The sequence below is a fragment of the Miscanthus floridulus genome, chromosome 10, assembly GCF_019320115.1.
Source record: "Miscanthus floridulus cultivar M001 chromosome 10, ASM1932011v1, whole genome shotgun sequence".
NCBI lineage: Eukaryota > Viridiplantae > Streptophyta > Magnoliopsida > Poales > Poaceae > Miscanthus > Miscanthus floridulus.
In genome coordinates, this window is record NC_089589.1 from 113,210,748 (window position 1) to 113,225,050 (window position 14,303).

Sequence of the window (14,303 nt, forward strand, 5' to 3'; positions counted from 1 at the left end):
AAAAGTTCTAAACTTGACTAACAGTAGTTCCAACATGTAGCTTATGAAATTGCGAAGCTAACGCGAATTGAATGGATCAATTCGGAGCTAAAACGACAATTTTATAAGCGAAACAGTTCAAATGGCATTTCTGTAAATACTAAAAACGTATTTTTGAATTAAACCGTGAAGTTTACGCTTTCCAAACGGGATTGCGCATTCGGGGAAATACGTTTTGGACTGCGGGTTAGGACTTAAAAAAGTCCAGGGACTCTTTTGAAAAATAGCCACGCGAAGGGGTATCTTCCACTAGTGGCCGTTGATCTCGCGATGGAGGGCGCGGATTAGACGTGGGTGGGGGGGGCAGAGAGAAGGATTGGCAGCCAGAACAGTGGCTCCGACGAGGCTCAGCCATGGCCGGCGGCAAAGAACACGCCGACGAGCTCGGTTAGGGGGGCTAGGGTTCGCCAAACGGGAAGCCGAGTGCACCGGGGGACGCGGGAAGGAAGGGGGTCGTGGCCATGCCGTTACGGCGGCCGGGAACGGCGGCTAGCGCGGTGGCCGCCATGGCCGGTGACCATGGCTCGCGGAGCTCGCGGCCAAGGCTCGAGAAGCCAAGGAAAAAGAAAATAGAGGTACCGGGAGATAGAGGGATGCCGGGGGGTTCTCACTGCGGAGAAGAAGGGGGACGGCGAAGCACGGTGGCGACGGTCCGTGCAAAGGCGGGCGGCGGATTTCCGGCGACCTTCGGGGCGGCGGTTGTAGCTTCCTCGCGCGCGGGTGAACAGAAAAATGGGGCGTGGAGGCAGTAGGGAGGGGCGGAGACGGGCTCGGTGCCGATTTAAAGTGGCCGGGGCACGAGGGGGGGACGCGCTCCCACGATGCCGTTCGTGGGCGGCGGTTGCGGCCAGGCCGGGCAATTCTGAGGCGCGCGGGGTGAAGACGTCGCCGACAAAGCGGGCCCGGGCGTCAGCGGCAGGGCACGGGGGGCGTGGGCGGTTGCCTGGTGCAATGCTGGGCTGGCGCGGCTGCTGGGCCGAGCGGGGAAAGGGGAGAGGGAAGCTAGGCCGGCGGTTGCCATGGAAAAAGCTCGCGGGCCGAAAACAAGGAAAGGAGGAGATGATCATTTTTCCTTTTTATTTTCCAAACAAATTTTCCCAAAAGCATTTTCAAATAATTTTTGAATTCATTTGAACTCTAATTCAAGAACAATCATCCCATGAATAAATATTGCAGCAGCATGTATGCATCACTTGTAGCTAATCTTAATCTTATATTTGATTTTAGTTTTATAAAAATTATTTGTTTCCTATATTTCAATGCTCACCAAGATTGTTTAAATAAATCAATTTGGCTATTTCTAAAAATTGCAAATTTAGGGTGTTACAAAAGGTCCCCAGTTCGATGCTGAGCTCAGACGTAATTTTTTTTCAACATATCACATAGCTTTTTTTTGTTTTCAATTTTCAACATATCCTTCCAATTTTGTTTTTCAATTTTCAACATATACTTCCAAAAAAATTTCCTGTTTTTTCAACATATCATTTCAACTTTTAGTTGCCCCATCTAGAATTGCAATATTTCATCTTCGCAAAAGCATACATTTAGTTTTTTTTTTGTTTGCCTATCATAGTATTGCAATATTTCGTTGTTCGTTGGAGTTTGGTAACCTTGGATTACCGTCTCCAAGTTGTTGTTTGAAACTCCTTTCTTCTTAATGAAAAACGCGCTTCGGCGTGGTCGGAAAAAAAAAGTATTGCAATATTTTTTTTTTTTTGGCATATCCTTTCAGTTTTTATTTTGCAACATTTCAGCTTCACAAAAGCATGTATTTTGTTTTCTCGCAAAACAAAGCATGTATTTTGTTTTTTTTTGTGCAACAATAAAATGTGGATTACCTCTTTTCGAGCAAAAGAATTTCAGTTCATTCAGATTCATGGCAACTCCCATTCTTTTTTCACCTCTTCAGTCCCCACGGATATATTATCAGATTATTACTCTGTAAGACCATCAGGAGTTTGGTTGATTTTTTTTTTATTTTTATTTTTATTTTTTATTTTTTTTAGCATAGGAGTTTGGTTGAGTTGAGGACTGAACAGCGTGCGTGATTATTCTAGGGAAAACACACTTACCAAATGGCATGTTGACCTGAAGCTTAATGGCATGCATTACGGATCACAAAATCGATTCAGATGGTAGTTCCCAGAAAAGGGCATACATTCCATTTGCTTCAGGAACATGCCACTAATTACATGGACAAAAGCTAGCATCCAAGCCATAAGATGATTGCATTATAATACAAGCTTGCCACAGTTCCACATGGACCATTACACTTCCAACCCAAAATAACATAATAGAGATATGCCTACTTAACATCCAACACGTTTCAGATCAAACTGATGCCCTCATAGTAAGTTGAAATCACTACCCTCAAGCAACAGGCTGACATATTGAGCATGAAAATATAAACACCAGACATACTGAGATTGTGATACGCACTGATCAAAGCATTTAACAGCCGGCAATCTCAGTGACAGCTTCACTTCAGACCTGAGGGAAGAGCCACGTTGCAGGTACAGAGCGACGCTCCCATTGCACACTTGGTACAAAGGGCGAGACAATGCCATCTCTCATGTCATAGACCATGCAAGAATCAGAGGAAGAGCCCACCCCATATTCGTAATAGTCATGATCCTCATCATCTTTGTCCAGGAAGATAATGCGGTCGCCCGGCATCTCCTCCGGAGAGACGCGAATGAACCTGGAGCACCGCCTCCGCAGGAAAAGCACCTGGTCATCACCAATGGTCGTCACCTTGGTCCACTTTGACTGCTGGATGTCCGCCATGAACACCTCAAACTCCCACCCGGATGAGATAAATGTGCCCGCCACTAACCATCTGGGTCCTATCCTCCCCTGGCCGTATGTCTTCCTGTGTACCATCAGCAACGTGCCATGTGATTCGAATTCAACCAGGTAGAGCATCTTCTGATGTTCATTTTGGCATATGCCCCTAATTGCAGGACGAGAAATCATGACGCTGCTGATAAAGTGATAACCCGCCGAACTTGACAAATCCATGGAGCTCCCGTTCTGTGGTCTACACTGATGTCCATTGCAAAAAGGCTATGCTCGTCGTTATTGAGGATGTAGAGCTTTCCTTGGTGGAATGCCATATCATCAGACAGCTCAAACCGGTGATCCACATGTACCGACCACCAGGAGGCCGCCCCTGGCTGGCACACTGCAACCTTAGTGCTGTACTGAAACGTGATGAATGTGGCGATGAGTTGACGGGAGCAAAATACCGGTTTGTACATAGTAAGCTTCTCTGGAGGCTCCTCGATTTCAATCCATGAGACGAGCCTCTCACCGCGGTGACATGGGGTTCTGAGGCGGAACAGCTGAGGAAGTGTCACCGTGCCATTGGAGAACAACATGCAAAATGCAATGAAAACATATAAGATCTGGCCATGCAATTTGGGATGAGTTTCCCTACTGTGTCGATGGGAGCCTTGAACAAGCACCCAGATCGTAAGGGTGCATCATTTCACACCCACTGCTACTGGGCTCGCTGCTACTACCTGCGAAGGGACTGTAGTAGTTTGGGACTAGGTTGGCAAGTCTCCAGTCCTGCTGCAAGGGACGGTGTTCCTCTAGTACTGCCATGCTTTGCATCTCATTGTAGGTGTTGCAAGAAGGTTGATAACAATGCCAAAAGATCCATCAGATGTTTACAGATTGATAATGACACAATCAGCACATAGTCACACCATACTTCGACCAGAAAAGTACTGATACACTTAGCTTCTGTTATTAACAGAGACCATTAAACATACTACGAGGATAAGATAAGTTGGTTTGACAAATTTAGCACCTAGCTCAGCAACAGCTTCACTTCAGTTCTGAGGGAAGAGCCAAGTCCCAAACACAATGCCAGGCTCCCATGACAGAGTTGGCAGAGGGTTGGAGACCCTGCCATCCGTCTTGCTGTAGACCCTGCAAGAACCTGAGCCAGCACACAAACTGCAATCCCAGCCATTCTCCAGGAAGAAGATACAGTCCCCTGGCAACGCGTTACGAGTAACACAAACAGACCTGCTGCATCGTCGACGTAGAAACAAAATCTCGTTGTTCCCGATCGTCGTCACCTTAAGCCACTGTGACTGACTGAGGTCAGCTTCAAACACCCCGAACTCATTATGTCCAGCTGCATTGGGACCATCATCCAGGTCATCGAATGGGTGGCCCAACTTTCTCAACACCACCAGCAACACACCACGTGATTCAACACGATAGGCTATCTTGTCACCTCTTAGGAAATAACATATGTCCAAACATGGACATTTGATGACCTTTCGTATTTGAGAAATCCATGGATGTCAACAAAGCTGAAACTGCGACTTTCCGCCCATACAGACCACCACGAGGTAGCCCCTGGCTGGCACACTGCAATCCGTTTGCCTCCCCTGAAATTGATTGTTGCTACAATGAGACTGTATGAACTGAGCCACAGTTTGCAACACTTGTCTCCTTCTCCAACTTCAACGTTTCAGCCATTTCCATCCATGCTAGGGTTGCCACATCAACGGACTCATCACCCACACACAGTGTTGCGGGGGCAATAGAGGGGGCTTGACTCCAAACTGCTCCACCATCCCTGCCGACAAGCTGAGCTCGGACACGGGACAGAGGTGGAAGTGTCACAGAGGCATTGGACAAAGGATCCCTCAGGAAGCAGCCCTCTTCACTTGAAAACACTAACCAGTCGCCACAAGCGTCGGTGTACCCCGTGCAGCCAGGGAAGTGGAACGGCTCGCTTCCGGGCAGGCTGTACACCCTAGCGTCTGAGAGCAGGAGCAGAGGCAGTGGCGGGGGTAGGGGCCCGTGCCGCGTGGCTGCACGCCACTGGAGGCACACGGCGCCGAACCGGACGCGGTCGACGTGGGCAGGCAGGCGGTGGAGGATCCGGCCGGCGAGGTCCAGCGGATGTCCGACCACGATGCTCCCGTGGTATCCGCCATTGGTCGATCTGACCCTGCAAATATGATCGGAAAAAAAACAGCAGCCGTCAGCGAGGACACACATTGCGTTAATAAAATGGCAGCAAAACGCGAGCACCGTGGGCGGCGCGCGCTCGCATCACAGTCGCAGGCAAACAGGCAATGCATCGAAAACCTTGCGCGCGTGACCCGCGGCGGGAGTGGGTGGAGGCGAGCGAGTAGGGACAGAGGAGCGTCGAGTTCGGGAGTAGGAATGCTGGCGAATTACCGGAAATCGACCACCGCGGCAGGGTGAATCGTGCCCCTCCTCTTGATGTTCGGGCGGAGGCGGTGGTGGCGGCCCTGCCACCGGCAGAGCTTGGTGGGCAGGTCTAGGAGGGAAGAGGTAGAGTTGCGCTGTGCTGCTGACTCTCGTGGAGGTGAAGCGGTGGACTGCGACTATTCGAGTTCAAAGCGGGGCAAAACCGCAAAAGCCTAAAAAGAACCTTATAAAAAAAGCCCAAAAGAACCCTTTTAAAAAATGAGTTGGTAAACAATCTTATACCGTAGTCCTTCCACAATTTAATGTGATATTTTAAGCCATGCAAAATTTTAAGCCGTTTTGTATGATTTTGACGCTCTGCTGCGGAGTTGTTAGCGTCCGGACCACGTTGGACGGTGCAAAATCCCCTGAAACGTTAATATGTGAAAAAAAATCCCACACCTCACCATGATTATTTGTATATCCGCCCACACACCCGAAACGCCTGCTTTGACGCCTGACCCCGCCCCCATCCATGCACCCCACCCCCCATACCTATTCGTTCACCCTGTCCCCGAAGGCGCACCCCTGTCCCATCGTGCCCTCGACCGCTTGCCCCCAGCGCGCCTTGCGCCACATCCGCCGGCCACCGGCTCGCCGCTCCCCATTCCCCGACGCCCCTGACTCTCGGAACAACATGAAACACTTGAATGCAACATACATCTAAAATAGATGAAACATCTGGAACTTACACTTGCAACATATGTGTAAAAACATATGCAACATCTAGATTGGACACTTGTAACCTGTAACATGAAAACACTTGCTGCAATAGAAGACTAAAATAGATGAAACATTTTGGAACATACTGTTGCACCATATGTGTGAAAACATATACAACATCCAGATCAAAACGATTGCAACATACATTTAGAAACAGTTGAAACATTTTGAACAAACGCTTGCAACATGCCTCTGAAAAACTTGCAACATATGCAACATGTGCAACATCCCCTGATCTACTTTTGCAATATTCATATAAAATAACTGCAACATACATCTAAAACGCCTAAAACACTTGAAACATACATATGCATAGGGGAGGGTAAGGCTGGGCCGATCCATTCCGGTCGTCGGGTCGGAGATGGCGGCGAGCGGCTGCGCGTGAGCACCACCGCCACCAGTACCGGGCTTGGCTCGGCTGCGACGGTGGGGGATGTGGGGCGATGAGCGCCATGGCTGTTAGGGTGGGGGGAGCTCGGTCGCCGGGTTGAGAGAGGGCGTTGCCAGGGGTGGAGAGGGTGCCACGCCGGTGTGCGGGTGAGCCGCCCACTCCCCTGCAATACTATCGTGCCACCTTTATGGATCTCGCTCGTGCTCCATGGATCTCGTCGGGGTGTGGGAGAGGGCCACCGGATATGTGGCATTGGGGGCTCCCGATGGGTGAGGACACTAGGGTGGGGGGAGGGGCACTGTCAGGGTGGGGGAAGGAGCCACCAGTGTGAGGGAGGAGGTCGTCGGGGTGGGGGAGGGCAAGCGCGCGAGAGAGAGAGTGTGGAGTAGCAGGGAAGCACGAGAGTGAGGAGCATGGCTCATTGGGCAGCGCCGGGGTGGTCAAGCAAGAGAGAGAGAGAGAGAGAGAGAGAGAGAGAGAGAGAGAGAGAGAGAGAGAGAGAGAGAGAGAGCGGAGCAGCAGGAAGGCACGAGAGAGAGGAGCTCGTTGGGCAGGCAGCGAGGCGGCCAGGAGTTGATTTTGTATTTTTATTTATTTAGGCGAGTGGCGGGTGCGACAGTGAGATAAAGTTGTGCTGCACTTCACGCCACGCGTCCGAAGGGGAGTCACTGGCGTTGGACGTCCTGTTTGTTGCATTACCGTTGGTGCTGCACAAGAATTTTTTGATTTTTAATCTCATGTATGTGGAACCAAATTTGAACATGCAATTTCGAACGGATTTCACAACATAAACTTGTGTAGTATTCATGATTCTTTAGTGTTATTTTTAACTTGTTGATTTTCTTTACAATGAATTTTCACCATTGTTCAAAACCAGAACATTTTCACTGAGTGCCAACTGGTCGACCACACCTTATATTCTTGATCTTGTCTTTTTGAATCAAAAAAGTGTTCCTTTGCAGCCATATATGTTTTTTTCTATTTTATTGCAGACTTGAAATTCTGCACATTACCTCACCTACTAAAATATTATCTTTTGGTTCTTTTAAAATTTTAATTTCCACTATTTTCTATAGATTGTCCACTTTAGGTAGAGTTAGACCTGTTCGACCACTCACACTTTCCTTTATGAACAAAAATAACTACTTACTTTCATGGTATATATTTCATATTGGTAAAGTTAGAGGCCTAGAACATAATAGGTTTTGGTTAAGTATGCACAAATGGGCTAAGAAAGATGGTATGTCACGACACTTCTAAAGTAACGGTTTATTTTAGAGGTGTTATGTTTCTTGTTCCAGAAATCGATCGTCGCTCCTCAAAATATAAATAGCGACTAGCGGATGGACTGTCCCTGAAAATCTATTAATTTCATATAATTGATATTTTGGTTTCTAAACAATTTCAAATAGAAAAATGATTTGAACTGCAAATTTTTTGATTTCATTGATTACTATAACTTTGATTTAGGGTGTCTCTTCATATGAGTTGGTTTGAAAATTTCAAAATCTCAAAATGTAAAATATAATTTGGGACCCTAGATGATTTTTGTCGGCCTCTCAATTTGAGAGTCCTATGTGCATCTGCATTTGCGCCAGGATCACGCACACATATGCACAAATCACAAGAATGGTACACAGATATATAATAAAAGATTTTGAGCTTTATTGATAGCTAGAAATAAGGTCTTACAATAGTCGCCCAAAGGGGCATGGTGACAGGCTACATATCTAGTGGAAGACTATGACCGTCAAACAGCATTATTGGTGGTCTCTAGAGCGTGATTATTATACAACGAAGCGGTGTCTTATTCTACAGGCAACTTGAGCACGGCCGAAACCCTAGTCTCAATGTCATACTCCTACGAACGTATCTCCTTACGGGAATCCTAGTCCTCGTGGTACACTTCCTTGTCGAAGTCATAGTCTTCTTCCGTGCTGAGGTCTGTGTGTCAACAACGAGTGAGTACATATGTACTCAACAAGCCCTAACCATAGGGTGAAAATAGAAGTGTAGTGGTGATTATAATTAAGGATTGGGTCCTAGCGGAGTATTACCATTCGTACCCAGATTAGCATCAATTCCATTATCAGTTTCATTACACATAAAAGTAAATCTAATCATAGTACCCCATCGTAGTATTTGCCCATTTCAAGGACATGGCTATTCGAATAGGTTTAAGTGACTCTGCAGAGGTGTACAAATTTTCCCACACAATAGGTGCAACCTCATCCATGATCAGTGGACGAAATAGACTTAACGAGACCTCGTACCCAGATGTATGCGACCTTAGATGTCCATATAATTCTACTATGGCTTCTCAGGGGTTGGAAACACAAAAACCGGGAAAATACCAAATCCCCCAACGTGATGATACCAAATCATCACAAAAGAAAACATGGCTCAAACACGGCCAAGAAAATCAAGGGCTCGAATGTGGCCAAAAACCAAAAGCTTAACGTGGAAGATCACAGAAGAAAACCTATCCCCGTGTTGGCTCATGATATTCCGCTGCCTACACCGGCCTCCTAGTAAAAATTATACTTCTATCTAATGGGGTGTGAGATCAAGCCTACCCATATAGATATGTGGTTGTACGCAATAACTCACTAGGCGAGAGGGACTACGAACCGGTCCTTATGTGACCGATGCGAGTACCTCCCACAGGAATCCTCTCCAGGCATCCCTGCCATGGTAAACTACCTCCATAGTTTACCACCACTCACCCCATGTCGGGGTTTAGTTCCAGGTTTAACAATTTTAAATTCCATTATTATCCCTAAGTCTATTCACAGTGTATAGCTCATAAAATATCAAGATAACTATTTATCTTAATTCAACAATAATCATATCACATTGACCGAGCTCATATTCTAGGATAATAATCTTATAGTCATGTTTTAGCATTTCAGTGGTTTAAAGCAAGATGGTAGGGAGGGGAGCTAGGACTTGCCTTCGTCATTGTCACCTTCCAGCACATCTACGAAATTCGGGTCCTCGTCCTCCTAACAATTACCGTCATCTGTCAGGCGTATCGATAGAAAATAAGACTACCGTCCTGTTTTTTCAACATATCATTTCAACTTTTAGTTGCCCCATCTAGAATTGCAATATTTCATCTTCGCAAAAGCATACATTTAGTTTTTTTTGTTTGCCTATCATAGTATTGCAATATTTTTTTTTGGCATATCCTTTCAATTTTTATTTTGCAAAATTTCAGCTTCACAAAAAGCATGTATTTTGTTTTCTCGCAAAACAAAGCATGTATTTTGTTTTTTTTGTACAACAATAAAATGTGGATTACCTCTTTTCGAGCAAAAGAATTTCAGTTCATTCAGATTCATGGCAAACTCCCTTTCTTTTTTCACCTCTTCAGTCCCCACTGATATATTATCAGATTATTACTCTGTAAGACCATCAGGAGTTTGGTTGATTTTTTTATTTTTATTTTTATTTTTTATTTTTTTTAGCATAGGAGTTTGGTTGAGTTGAGGACTGAACAGCGTGCGTGATTATTCTAGGGAAAACACACTTACCAAATGGCATGTTGACCTGAAGCTTAATGGCATGCATTACGGATCACAAAATCGATTCAGATGGTAGTTCCCAGAAAAGGGCATACATTCCATTTGCTTCAGGGACATGCCACTAATTACATGGACAAGAAAAGCTAGCATCCAAGCCATAAGATGATTGCATTATAATACAAGCTTGCCACAGTTCCACATGGACCATTACACTTCCAACCCAAAATAACATAATAGAGATATGCCTACTTAACATCCAACACGTTTCAGATCAAACTGATGGCCTCATAGTAAGTTGAAATCACTACCCTCAAGCAACAGGCTGACATATTGAGCATGAAAATATAAACATCAGACATACTGAGATTGTGATACGCACTGATCAAAGCATTTAACAGCCGGCAATCTCAGTGACAGCTTCACTTCAGACCTGAGGGAAGAGCCACGTTGCAGGTGCAGAGCGACGCTCCCATTGCACACTTGGTACAAAGGGCGAGACAATGCCATCTCTCATCCCATATTCGTAATAGTCATGATCCTCATCATCTTTGTCCAGGAAGATAATGCGGTCGCCCGGCATCTCCTCCGGAGAGACCGTCAGAACCTGGAGCACCGCCTCCGCAGGAAAAGCACCTGGTCATCACCAATGGTCGTCACCTTGGTCCACTTTGACTGCTGGAAGTCCGCCATGAACACCTCAAACTCCCACCCGGATGAGATAAATGTGCCCGCCACTAACCATCTGGGTCCTATCCTCCCCTGGCCGTATGTCTTCCTGTGTACCATCGGCAACGTGCCATGTGATTCGAATTCAACCAGGTAGAGCATCTTCTGATGTTCATTTTGGCATATGCCCCTAATTGCAGGACGAGAAATCAGGACGCTGCTGATAACCCGCCGAACTTGACAAATCCATGGAGCTCCCGTTCTGTGGTCTACACTGATGTCCATTGCGAAAAGGCTATGGTCGTCGTTATTGAGGATGTAGAGCTTTCCTTGGTGGAATGCCATATCATCAGACAGCTCAAACCGGTGATCCACATGTACCGACCACCAGGAGGCCGCCCCTGGCTGGCACACTGCAACCTTAGTGCTGTACTGAAACGTGATGAATGTGGCGATTGAGTTGACGGGAGCAAAATACCGGTTTGTACATAGTAAGCTTCTCTGGGGGCTCCTCGATTTCAATCCATGAGACGAGCCTCTCACCGCGGTGACATGGGGTTCTGAGGCGGAACAGCTGAGGAAGTGTCACGGTGCCATTGGAGAACGGATCCCTCATGAAGCAGCCGTCCTCGGTTGAGAAGGCCAGCCAGTTGCCATAGGCATCAGCATAGCCTGTGCAGCCGGGGAAGCGGAGCGGTTCGCTCCCAGGGGATTTTTTTTTAATTTTAACATTTTTTTATAAACTATTTTTAAATCTAACACTGTTTATTTTTTTCTTCAAATCTAACACTTTTAGCCGCGCCTATTTCCCTGACGCGGCGAAATGCCTGTGCCGTGCCATGCATGGTGGCGCAGCAAGAGGGATGACGTGGCGACGACCGGGACACTGAACGGTGACGTGGCAGGATCTACCACACCACCTATCTTGACCCGGCAGTGACATGCCACAGCGCATGGCGTGACAAGGAGGGGATTAATTCGCCGGGTGGATGCCGCGGCGGCAGAGCACTGCTGCCTGCCAACGTGCTGCGTGTGCTGCCACCACGTGATCACGGAAACCTGGGGGGCCCACGTCGTCCTCAGGGCTCATCCTCATCCTCTGCGGCTCGCCCTTCCTGTGGCTGTGGTTATGGCCTGCCCAACCAAGGACTAGGACTGCTTGGAGCTCAGAGAGCCAGAGCTGAGACCCGAGAGACGACTGGAAACCAGACAACCAAATGTACCCAATGCTAGCCAGATTTAGATAATGCATGCAACAAAACAACTAAAGATTAGCTTGTTGGAACCAGGCTTAGATTAGAAGTAAGTCAGGAACCAAACACACCCTATATATATATGGTTTCGTGTTGGACTGGGAGAATTTGATGTTAGCTTCTGGACAGCTATGACACAGTTCTGGAGGCCCTCACACTGAGGACACGAGGTGGTACGTATCGTCGATCAGAATAGTTGTGATGCAATAAACAGTAGTCAAATCTCATTTGTATTTTAGGTACAGACGAGATATGCACGAGAGTGTGATGTCACAGCACATAGCGGCACAGCACAAGTTTCTACTTCGCCAATTTATCATGTTGTGTTCTAAATGGTTACCTTTGGCGACCTATTCTATTTTTTAATTTACAATTTTCATTTCTCCTAATTCCTGGTCCTGAGCTCCAGCATTTTTTTTAGTTTCAGTTAGTTGTCTGGCAGCGTCTACTTCTAATTGTGTGCTCTGCATCCACCGTCAATCAAATTATTATTAATTATTACATATAATCCTTTTTATATGTCAAAAGTAAGTACCTGTTTAGTCATGTTTTTCTTTGGCCGTCTTGGTAACCATGCTTTTATTGCCATTGTTGACTGCATATGATTTTGTCCCTTCCATATATCGGTTTGATTTTACATGTACAAAATTCATTATGTTCCATTAAATATTCAATTAGCTATATGATACTACAAATTCCCACAGCAACGTGTGGGGTGTCATCTAGTATTTGTAAAGCTAGAGCATGATAGGTTTTCGTTAAATATGCACAAATGGCCTAAGAAAGAATAGTGGTATGTCAGGACACTTCTAAAGTAAATGGTTTTTAGAGGTGTTATGTTTCTTGTTTTAGAAATCGATTGCCTCCCCTCAGAATATAAATAGAGACTAACTAATGGACTGTCGTCCCTAGAAATCTATTAACTTTCATGAATTTTATAATGAATATGTCGGTTTCTAAACAATTTCAAATAAAAAATGTCTGATAGATCTCATTGATCACAATAACTTTGATTTAGGGCATCTCTCCATCTGAGTTGGTTTGAAAATTTCAAAATCTCAAAATGTAAAATATGATTTTGGGACCCTAGATGATTTTAGATGAAAATGTCATCAACTGCAAAGTTGTAGATCTTTTCAGGGGCCAGAGATTTGTTTGAAGGTCATGCATCAACTTGAGGAGATTCATCGTTCGATAGCTAGGGTGTGTAGGAGGTGAGGGATGATAAGGGATCTTGGGGATACGATTTTCTCGATAGAATCTTGGTTTACACGAGTTGCGAGATAAACATCGTGCCAGTGGGCTTCACCACCACACGGGAAAGGTAGAGAGGGGAGTCTTCGGGTACACGAGAGTTGTGGTTCTAGGTTGGGAGAGACTCTAGGAGGTCAGCTAGGTTGACACCTTGGGAGAGGGAGGTGATAGTTAGTCATTGGAGTCTGTGATGAGGGGGCCTTTGTAAAGTTTAATTTTGGAACGACAATCGGGTCGTGACAATGCTAAGGAGGTGCTTGGCCACGTGGATCTTCTCTGGGATGTCTCCTAGGCAACATGCAGCAGCAGCCACATTTTGTGCCACGTGAGGGATGCCGACACTACTACACAAAAACTTAACCGAGGCGTTTGGAAAAAAGCCTCCAAGGCGGTTGGGCCAGTTGCCCACCTTGGTTATTCGTGGTAGGGCAGCCGACCTAGCGACCGCCTTGGTTAATGCTTAACCAAGGCGGGCAACATAACAAAACCGCCTTGTTTAATGCCTATTAACCGAGACGGTTGTCCTAACGTATATTAACCGAGGCGGTTGCCTATAAGGCCCACCTCCAAAAAGGCTGAGGCCCAATAGGCCCAGGCGAGGGCCGACAACCTTCTTCGAATATAAATACATCACCTTAGGGTTTCTCTTCTCATTCACCACTCCTCTTTCTAGTGAGACCGAGCTGAGCGGCACCCCTCCTTGTGAGTAGGACTTCTCTCTCCTAGACCGAGCCCAAGTGACACCGAGCCTCCTTCCTTGTGACCTCCTTCTCATAGCAAGCTCCCTCTCCCTCCTCGTGACCTTTCAGCGGTAGGCACCCATAGCTCTAGCGGATCGAGGCGGGCTCCCTCTCTCCGTCTCTCCCGACGCTTCCTCCCTCCTAGCGCTGGACCATGGTGGCTCAGTGAGGGGTGTGACCTATGTTGTTTATGAATAAAATCCAGAGAGATTTTCGATGAAGTGTGGGAGTCGAGCAACCCCTCAAACTGCACAAACACGAGGAGGCACCACATAAGATGTTGTACATAGAAAAATACGCCACCACACAAAAGGCTCCTCTATGCTTCTAGACCTCGGTTTGATCTTTCCCTTCACTACTATGTACATGTGCTCTGCTTTGACGTGTTTAAACCTTCAAAATTAATAGGAATAAAGTCCACACTGAAAGTAAAGTTTTGAAAAGTGACATGTATATAACCTTTTGA

At 46.4% G+C, this 14,303-nt stretch overlaps 3 pseudogenes; all 3 read right to left on the reverse strand.

The window, feature by feature from the left end:
• Window positions 1-2,306: 2,306 nt before the first annotated feature.
• LOC136485369 (uncharacterized) lies at window positions 2,307-3,594 on the reverse strand (annotated as a pseudogene).
• A 215-nt stretch (window positions 3,595-3,809) lies between these two features.
• LOC136485368 (uncharacterized) lies at window positions 3,810-5,003 on the reverse strand (annotated as a pseudogene).
• Window positions 5,004-10,348: 5,345 nt separating this feature from the next.
• On the reverse strand, window positions 10,349-11,299 carry LOC136489323 (uncharacterized; annotated as a pseudogene).
• Between the last annotated feature and the right edge of the window lie 3,004 nt (window positions 11,300-14,303).